The following is an 11,165-nucleotide window of genomic DNA, read 5'->3' on the forward strand; positions in this document are numbered from 1 at the left end:
AGGATTTTTGAATAATTAAGTTGTATATTATATAAGATTTTTCAATAACATAAAAAATCAATCGTATATGGAGTAGCGATCACGGGTGGCACTGCACAATGTAAGTTTACGAAATTTTAGATTGTGAATTGTTTAAATGTTGAGGGTAGCAGTGTCATATTGACGTAGCTATTGTCAGTTTTATTAATATTGTCATATGATTTTATATTTATAAAAGAAAATATTTTTTCATCACTCCAAATTCCACAGAATCGGCCATTCTATCCAGCAATCAGAACCATACAATCATGATACATGAGAGACTCACATAAATGCGCATAGTAAAATAGTTTCCATACTGTTTGTAACCGCAAATTCATTCTTTTGTCTAAATCACTACTGTTAAACACAATACTTCACAAGAATAGTTTTAAAATATTTACAAACTTACAAAATTTACAAAATTTCGACTAACTTATAATCTTCTCTAAAACTTCATGGCACTTACTTTTAAAGAACCTTTATTGTAAATTATGTTTGAAAAACAAGTACAAAACTTTCCAAATTAATTTTTCATCGATTGAAAAATATCAAAAATATCCAAGTAATAGACAGAAAATCGATTATTACACAAATCGACATAATTATTTTGATACAATCCAAATCCGTTGAATAATCAGAAGTTTTAATAATGTTTAATAGAGAAGAAAATGGTTTAATCGTATAGCCAGTAACAAAGAAGGTTTATGTTAAAATTTTGTTAAAATAAAAAACTTAAATTGGGTTACAGAAGAAAAAACAAAAACGATAAAATAATGTCTGTTTTTTAATCGGAATTACCGACAGTGCAAAAGAACAAATTAGTTATATTGTTTTCAAAGCTTGTCAGTCGTCATTTCTGTAATAAACTAAAAATCTTGCAAATCATAATATTAAAAAAAATGCTTTGGCGATAATCCGGTTCAAAATATTAGTGTGACATATGTCATCTCAGCTACTCCTTGTTTCCGCTAAGCTTTAGCGTGCAGTGCAAATACTAATGCATGCCGCAATTAAAATTGCCGTTGCGGCAAAATGAAATTTCCGGAGCAGCAATTCTGAATTTTATTGCTGTAAAAATAGTATAAACGTGTTGATCGATGTGTGTGTAAAACGTCAAAAAGAATGAAAATATATTTTTATTTCAAACTGTTTGAAATTGAAAATTCGAATTGCATGCGGTTGCCCCGCAAATTAGAACAAATTTCTGCTTGAAATAATATTGTAGAACAGAAAACATTAGCATTAAAGATAAAATAAAGGTAATATTTTTTCGTATTAGAAGAGCTTTAATTTATCTAATAAAAAATAAAAAAAAAATAAAAAAATTTTTAACCCGTAAAAGTTTTCTTCTTTTTTATTTTTTTTTTTAATTTTCCCCAAGTTTATTTTGACATGTTTTAAACAGGAGTAATAAAATTAGCAATATGTATTTAACATATTGCGTGACTTGAATTTTGCATATTTGATACGCGTTCTAATGAAGGCTTTCTTAGTTAGTTTTGTTTCATATAAACATATAGAATAATTGCTGTAATAAAACTAAATTAGGTACCGTTTAACTGAGGGTCTAAATATGGATTTTTTTTCTATTATTTCTTTTATGGTTAAATGTTATAGTGTTGTATATGTGCTTTGTTTAACTGCCCTTTAAATTAAAATCACGTTTTTATATTCTTATGTTCTGCTAATTGAATAATTTAGGTTCATTATCATATACGAACATTCAATTTTATTGAAAGTTTGTTATATTATATTTTATATATAAAGAAACAAGAGGATGGAATAAGAAAGGTTAGAGAGTGTATAATATGGAATACGTATACATCATTAAAAATGTGTTTAGAAACCTTGAAAGGACAATTTTCCTATCATTTATGAAATTTTTAAAAATATTTCCGACTTGTTTTATTGTGCGTAATATTAGAAAAAATACTTGTTATGTTTTATTTTAAAATTTCAAGGATTAGGTGAGAAAGCAATGGATAATTTCACGAAATAAATATAAGTGCTTTGAAATATAAAATTTTAATCAGAAAACTTGCAAAAAAAAAATTAATAATTTGAATACAAATTTTTTAAATCAATAATTAAGTAGAGGTTGAAATTTTTATAAAAAACAAAATCATTTCGTGTATATTAAGACAAAATTATTAAATCAGATTTATATTTAGATCTGAAGATTACTAAAGGTAATTGATTTTGAAGCTTCTGTGATATGCGGAGTAATTTAATATTTCAATATGTTCAAATATTTATTGTAACATTACTACTCCTATTAGTACATTCTTTCTTCTTAGTCTATTCTAGTATCTTTTTACAAAACTTCTTCAACTTTTACTAAAACAAAAGGTAATTTCAATAAATCAGTCTCTCTAAAAGAAAATATTTTGCTCATGTTCATATAGAAGTTATAGCTTCATAAATGCCATTGCTCGTCAACTATTGTCACTCAAGTCGGCAAAACTTGACAATATTATGACTTTCTATTTCAACCTCAAAGTAGCTTATACAAAAAGTTTTAATGCACGATTAGCACAATGTACATTTCAGAAAAAATTTAAATTTTCATCAACTCATTAAGTTTTGTAAGAAAACTCGCTAACTTTTACATTTTATAAATTTTCTGCAAAAGATGCAATTAAAATTCCCCTTTCATAAGAAAATTATGTATCAAATTTTTAATTTTACAAGTTTTTGTTTAATTTGTAATCTCATCCTGGAAGTAAGCAATCAAAGGACATGATTTTAAAGCGTGTGTGTAATTTAAATATATTCGTTTGCACTATTGCAATTTTCCGCACCATTGATTTGATTCAGTGTTTATTTTATATATGTAAATAAATTATCGGATTGAGTAGGAATGACAGTGAATGTTCATACAATGAGAACAAAATAAGCTTATCCAATTAAAATTAAACTAAATTGTTTCTCTACACCAAATACAAAATTGGGTACATATAACTGAAAGTTGACGATTAACCCTTTTCACACTATTTAATTTAATAATTTTGATAAACTACAATATCAATATTTTACAAATTGAATTGAACATTCATGAAATTTGATACTTTTGCATTTAAAACGTAATGGAAATATTTTGAATGAGTAGAACAAAAATCTCAAAATAAATTCAATTTATTGTTTTTTAGAAAAAAAACTAATTTAATAGCTTTATTTAATATTTGAAATTTAGATATTTATATTATTTAAATAAAAAAACAAAACAAAATATAAAAAAAAATTTTTTATTATATAAAAGTTCAAACAACTCTATTGATATTTTATTATTTCGTAAAATTTATAACGAAAATTCATGTCAAAACTGCCAGAGGTGAAAGCGTTGTACGGTGGCATTTTTTTTTATATTCTATATGAAACGATTTCAGATTCAGATAAAATATCAAAATTTGTTTGTATATACAATATCTATATATATATATATCACATATATCCTTTTATACGGCATGATATTCCGTGTATTTGTTTGTTTATGTGGGTATACTCTTTACTCGGTCTTTTAAATTTCATTTTCCATTTTATTTACATTTTAATGTTGAACTCTTTTATAATACAATTTTCGAAAATTTCACTGTGTTTACATTTTATCATCATAAAAATATGTAGGGCAAGTTTCTGTACCTTTGGACAGGTTTATCTGTGGACAGATGTGTAATATCTCAGGAAAGATATAGGTAAACTATTAAATGCTGTACAGCTATTTTGCTCTTAGTCGATAATTGTCATTTTGATTGATTATTGTCAATTTTTAGCCCCACCAATAAACTAGTGGGTGTTTTCTTCTACCGAGGCATACCAAATTTGAACTTTAGAAAAATAAAGTAGCCGTTAAAATTTACCGTTATCTAAAATCAATTTTTTTTTGTAACTTTTAAACACTATAGTAAATAATTCATTTCGATAGAACAAAATTTTTTTTCCACCTCCTCTCAAGTTATAGGCTCTCGAAATTTGTAAAATTTGAATTTTGGACACCTTATAATTCCGTAACTTGTGGGCTTGTTCAAATTTCTATGAATGCAGGAAGCTAACGGTAAATGCCTTAACTGACGCAATTAACCCTTAAATTCGAACATTATATTAACACCTTAATTTTTTTCTTTTGTTTGATTTCAATGATACATTGTCCATCCAAAAGTATGCAATCTTAGAAATATATTCATACAAAATTAAAACAATGTAGTAAATTGTTATTAAAAGCAGTAGTTCAGTTGTTGAAAAGTGCTACGACCCAACACTATTAACTTTATCATTTGGATTGTATTTACCACTCAATTGTATTTCAAATTTTGGTCTGGACACGAGTTATTAAACGATTAACACGAAAATTTTTATTTTGTCCAAAGGTAGGGAAACTCACCCTATACAGAAAAATATTTTAAATACATAGTATGTATATAATATAAAAAATCAACTAAGTTCTTTTATTTAATGTATCCTTTATCCAAATATTGATTTACAATATATTAAAATGCATTTTTTTACTATACTAACATGTTGCTGTTACAATGCATACAATTGTTATTATTGTATAATTCTTTCTATTCTCTTCTATATATGTATACATAATAAAATAATGCACATTACATACAAATAAATTTGAATTTTAAAAATTAATTTTGTACCCCAATGCAATCAAAATCCATAAAACATATATATATGTACATAATATGCATTGAAACAAATTTGAACAGAGGAAATTGAATTCCCATATGACAAAAGTCATTACTTTTGTTATCATTCATTTGAAACGTGAGAATTTTAATTAAATGAATATTGTTCTTCTTGAAGTTTTTCAATATTATTATTATTATTATATATACATTACAATGCACACATAGTATGTATGTATATAAAAGAGAGTCAACAAGTTATTTAAATAAAAGTTTTATTGAAATTTTAGAACATCATAATAAAAAAATATTAATCTCATATGAATAAAATGAATTTATAATAAAAAAAAAATGTCTGAATAATGTAAGCATGCTGACACAGAAAAAACAGTTTTTGAACTTGACTCCGAAAAATTTTTAATAGTAATATGATTTTTGTTTTAATAAAAAATTCGATTAAAATTCTTTTATTACTTATTATCATGGTCTTGAACATTAAACACACATTACTATGTCACATACATTTTTCCACTCAAATTTTTGCAAATAGCATGCAAAATATAATTAATCCCAGACCCATGATTAAATGGAATGTAATGAACAAGAACACCAAGAGTATAACGAAACAGAAATTTTAGTAACTGCCATACAATTGCAAAAATTATTTGATAATCGTAGAAATATTTGCAATAGGTTCAAAAACTATTTTTAAAATTCAAATTAAAATTACGTAAAAAAATAATTTTAGATCAAAAATGTTTTCATATAAAATTTTTCTAATCAGATTCAAGCTCCTAATTTAGCACGTCGTAAATTTGCAATTTCTAACTTCATAAGTAAATTCAAAATGTATAACAGAAAATATATAACGGGTATTCAATATTAGAGGTCTCACATAAATTTCAATTTTCTATTGATTTGTTTTTTTCTCTGTGTGCTAATACTAGGTTAAATAGTTCATTTAATTTATTTTGCGACTTCAGAAAATACCCTGCAAGTTTTTATCTCACTGACAAAACAAAAATTTTTCAAATATTCAGCAAATCGTTTCATGTTCAATAAGTTCCTAAACACCACGAGTCCGAATTATGAGGGTTCTAAGAACCTACCCAACGCTTTTGCAAGAAAGATAGGTTACACCTCGTCTTGGTACAGTCTCCAACATTTTCTTGGACTGTAACTAGGCCTCATTTTTATTAATAGTTAGTTGATAGTGCTGAAACACAACTTCAAAAACTAAGTCAATCATCAGCAATAAGTCAACCATTGTCAAACAACTCTTTTATGACTTCTTGTGATGTACTAGACTTCTTCAAATTAAATTATAGTACCGCGAATTTTTAAACAATTTTCCCTTTTACTTTAACAACCCTTACTTACAATCGCACAAAAAAAATTTATTTGTAGTAACTGGAAAAACCATTTTTACTTTTAATCTAAAATATAGAAAAATATTAAAAGAAATATTTTAAAAAAATATTTTTAAAATGCAGAATTATCTGCATTTTGGTATATCTGCAATGTCTAAAAAAAAAAACACAAAAAAAACCTTCATTTTACAAATAAACAAAAATATTTCAGAGCAGAATTCATTGTTATAAATTTTCTAACCTCAAAACGGACGTGTAAGCATCCGTTTTTTATTTTCCATTTTTGTTTTTTGTGTTCCTTCTATACCTACATTAATAGTAAGTTGTCCCTTTATATTAAAAATGAAACAAATTTTAAGAAAATTGTAATCTTTTGTTTTTAATGTTTAGCAGGCACATAATAGAATTCAACCTAGAAAAGAAACCAAAATCTGCAGTTCCTGGATAATTTCATAGAAAACCATTTTCTAATTTTATTAAATACTACTCATTGCATCAAAACTCATTGGTTAAATATAGGAAGAAACAAAACAATAACTGAAAAGGACTCTTTTTTCACTTTCTTTTGTTCCTTCATTTTTTTTCTAACGAATTTTCAATTCATCATTATTATTTCTGTGTTCTTATTTAAAACTATAGTCCTTGCTTAACTATCTATGAAATTTAATATACAAAAGACCGGAGTGAATTTAAAAATAAAAATTTCTGTTTGACAAATTAATAGGAAAAAAATTGTTTAAAAGAATATTTCAGTTTTTAATTCCATTTTTAATACTACTTGATAAAAATTTCTACAATAACAACTGAAGGATGCTAATTTTAAAAATTATGCAAGATGGAAAATCAAATTTTTTTGTTGTCATTATATTGCTTAAATTTTTAACTCATTGAGAAAGTTAAATGCAAAATAAACAAATATAAACCACAAATTTCACGACGGTCTGACTGACTTTCAATACAATATTAATAATTTTGGGATTGAAATTATAAAGTTTCGACGTATATAGGAACTATATTGCAGAACTGATCCTATTCTATAAAAAATAGGTTTTATGTTACAAAAAAGCATCAAGTTATTAGCTTAACTCATAAATATTTGAAATGGATCATCTCATTTTAAACCATGTTCGATTTTAGGTCACCTTTCAAATTGTTGGGCTGATTATAAACTTTTGTTTGCAAACTCAATCAAAATCAAATTCTACTCGTATTCAATTGAAATTTTTTCATTTAGTATACAAAAAGTTGCGTATTTACATCCTAAAAGGACAATTTTTATTATTTTAGTTGTTCTTTTAATTTTTATATTTCACATTCCGAGATTTAAAAAATTATATGAGAATGCAATCCCCCTCTTTCCAAGAACTCATAGCAAAAACTCTAAAACAAAAGTGGCTGTTGCATGTTAAAATCGATTTATCTACAAAAAACTCACATACACAATAGTAGCCCTCATGAATTTATAATATCATAGTTAAGAAATAATTTTAAGAAATTATTTAGTGAACGCATCAGGCAGGCTGACAACATATTGTAAATTTTCTATGTTTAAATTTTTTATTTAAAAATTGTAACTCTTATTAATATTATATGAACTCATTCATACATAGATATCGTTGACAATCCTATACAGTGCTGCCCCATTTTTTTTTTTTAAATAAAATCTTCAATTTCGATAAAAAAAAATATTCTTCACGAAACATTCGAGATCTTCAGTTAAAGTTAAATTGAAAAAAGTAGGAAGCCAAAATATCGGAATTTCAATTCGAACCGTTGTAGAAGAAGCCATCCGCCATATTTCTGCGTTTGCAAAATGTAAATGATTCCACTGCAATAAATATTTAAAAAATAGCGTTTTTACTGTTTTAGGAAGGTATAACTTTCCTAAAACAGTAACTTTGGAAGGAAGGAAGTGAGATAGGTTAAAATTTTTTTCTACGGAAGTAAGTTTTTTTTGTAGAGATATATGTACACATGGATCGCACAACTTCAGCTTTCTATCTTCAAGGGTATAGAAGTTTTGTAAACATGTCCACGGATGGACGGATGGACAAGGTAAAACAAATAAAAATTTTTCAAAATTGATGACACTGACATATGATATCATAAACCGTATGCGTACTTAATATTGCGGCGGAGAACATTGTGTTTTCCATGTCTATTAAATTCATATTTTGGTCAAAATATTTTTTTATGAACTTTGGAAAATATGAAAAAAAAAATGCAAAAATTTCCAATTCTGAAAAATTTAAGTAGCATTAAAAAACTTTAATTTTGACAATAATTTTGTATGTAAAATTTAAAAATTGTTAAAATCCTTTTTTGAGGTTTTGGACCTTAATTTTGAAAATAAATCTTTACTTTTGGCAGTGCTCATCCTATACTATATGAAACATCATTCATCACTTACACACATTTACAAAACCAAAACGGAAACGGAGAAGATTAAAAAGCAAATAAAAAAAATGATTTTTTTATTTCAAATAATTATAGCGGAATAATTAAAACTTACATGCTTCGAAATGATGCTTATAAAAAAAATAAAAAGAAAATTAAAAATAGAAAAGAAATGAAAATTTATAAAATAAATTAAAAAAAATCCTCTGACTTTGTAAATAATAAAGATTTTTGTAACGAAACAATTTAAAACTGTATACTTGTAATTATGTAATATGCGTTCATACACACAACACACGTGATCCTACATCTATACAAGTTTTATGTTTTAGAGAGCCTGTAAATATGTGATTTTTTCAAAACTTATAACTTTGTGAATTTTTTATTTTTCTGTGCAGCAAAAGGATCGTAATAATAATGAATTCACATATCTCTTTCAAGTGCATCATCGTCCTGGAAATGAAAAAATCTCTTTTGTTTTCTTTTTTTTTGCTCAAAATTTTGCCTTGGCTAATGAATTTTTTTTTTATCCGTTCTTTCTTTTTAACTTTTATATTAAAAAATTAGGCTATATACAGAATATTGCCATACTTTTAAAAAGTAGGTTAATATAGTTTTTAATTTTCAGTAAGCGTGATGATATTTTAATTATGATTTTACTAAAATTTAATCTTCTTTCACCTATAATGTTTAAAAGCTGATTACGCTTTTGAAAATTTCAAAATATAAAACAAAAAAATAAGTTAAAAAAAATGCTATCCTTTTTATCCTGTTCTAATTTTACAACATAAAGTCATTACTCCTTTTGTACTTAGAATGTAATTATAAAATAATTACCATTTCAGTTGAATTAAAAATTTATTTGAAAGTGAATTGTTTTTAGAAATAAGTTATAAAGTTATGAGTGTTATTTATCTTTGCCGTATTATAAGCTGCGAGTATAAACTATGAGTGCTTTATTATTTCTTGTTTTAGGATAAAATTTAAAAAAAAATTTTAAGCAATTGAGGAAAATTATAAAGTTCAATTCATGCCGGAAATTATTGTAAATAAATGAAATAAAAAATGGTAGACGTTCAAAAAAATAGTTTAAACTGTAGCACATTTCGTTTTCATTATCTATCGGATTTAAGGGATAGTTTCATTTCATTTTTATAAAATAGGGTAAAAAAATACAAAATCGACCCCAAAAAAATACGGTTTACAACCTTGAAATTGTGCCGTAAATTATGGGATCTGCCATACTTCCAAAATTGATTAATTTTTCAATTACCCCATGGGTTAAATCGGTCCAATTAAAATTAAAAATTTCTTTCTAAAAAACTGTACGAATGCATAAGTGAGCATTAATTCTTTGTACATCCAGCTTTTTTAACTTGAATTTTTGCAAGAATTAGACTCAAGCATAAAACGAACAGATGGTCGAACTAACGGAATGACTAAATCTAGTAAAATTTTTTAATTTTTTTTTACAAATAGGCCTAAAACTATTTTTAATTTAAACCCTCCCTGCTCTTATCATTCTATGACAAAAAAACGTTGTCCAGAATTTCTTCAATAATAGCAATATCAAATTCCGAGACAGTATCAATCGAGCATAGTTTAATCGAAATTAGAATTGTGATAAACCCTTATGGGAGTATAAAATTTATTCCTAAAATACTTAGTAGTCCTACTATAAAATTTAGCTTTGTCAAAATATGTACGTATCATTTGAATACAATTAATTTTACATAATGATTGCTGACATATTCAAAATTACTGCATATTTCAAATACTTAAAATGAAAATTCAAATTAAATTTTATAGTATAAGATTTTCTCCATAAAATTTCACTTTTTTTTTATAATTTTCTTACAAATCCGCCTACAAATACACACCACATATTATACTTACATATTTTTAGAAAAAATGTTTACTTTATGATATTGGAAGGAGCCGCTTTCAAAAACAATAATAAAAAATTTCCATAATATTTAGAAATTTTAAAATTTTATTAGATTATCTTGTGTGTGCGTTTTACAATAAAGCAAGTATTGTTTTGAATTTTAAATTATCTACCATTAATCATGACAATAATTTTTGGCAAAAAAAAAAACCCTTTTCTATTTTTTTTTAAATATTATTCTTTACTTAAAATTATCCTTCTATTTTTTTTTGTATATAATACACTTCCAATTGCTATCCTTTTAAAATAAATTTTTTAAGAAAAAAAACATAAAGAGAAAATCAGAGAGAACATTCTGGGATATTAGAAAAATTGTCAACGTACATTATTCAATATATAAAAATACACACTTTCACATATAATAATAGTGATGGTGGGCTATAAAATACATAATATTTACATAAGAATGTTTGTATACAATAGGAAAATATAAAAAAAAAAATTTATAAAAGAGTCAACCTGACGGTGATGATACATTCAAAGAATACACACATAAGTATTATTCTTACATGTATGTAACGATTGATTTGGGTAATGTGCTGGAGACACATTCACATTCTATGAATGAAAATATAAAATGAAAATTGAATAAAAAACGAAAACAGAAACACAAACAACACAGAATGAAAACAAGAAAAATAAAGAGTTAAAATATTCGAAAAAATATAATAAAATAAATAGAAACAACTTTAGATAGATAAAATAAAATATAAAACAAAATGGCTTTTTTATATCCCAAAAATGTAATTTAAATTCCCATCAATCTTGAAGTTCTGCTCGACTTATAAGGCGTTAAAT

The sequence above is a fragment of the Condylostylus longicornis genome, unplaced genomic scaffold (assembly GCF_029603195.1).
Source record: "Condylostylus longicornis isolate FDR11 unplaced genomic scaffold, ASM2960319v2 ptg000004l, whole genome shotgun sequence".
Classification (NCBI taxonomy): Eukaryota; Metazoa; Arthropoda; class Insecta; order Diptera; family Dolichopodidae; genus Condylostylus; species Condylostylus longicornis.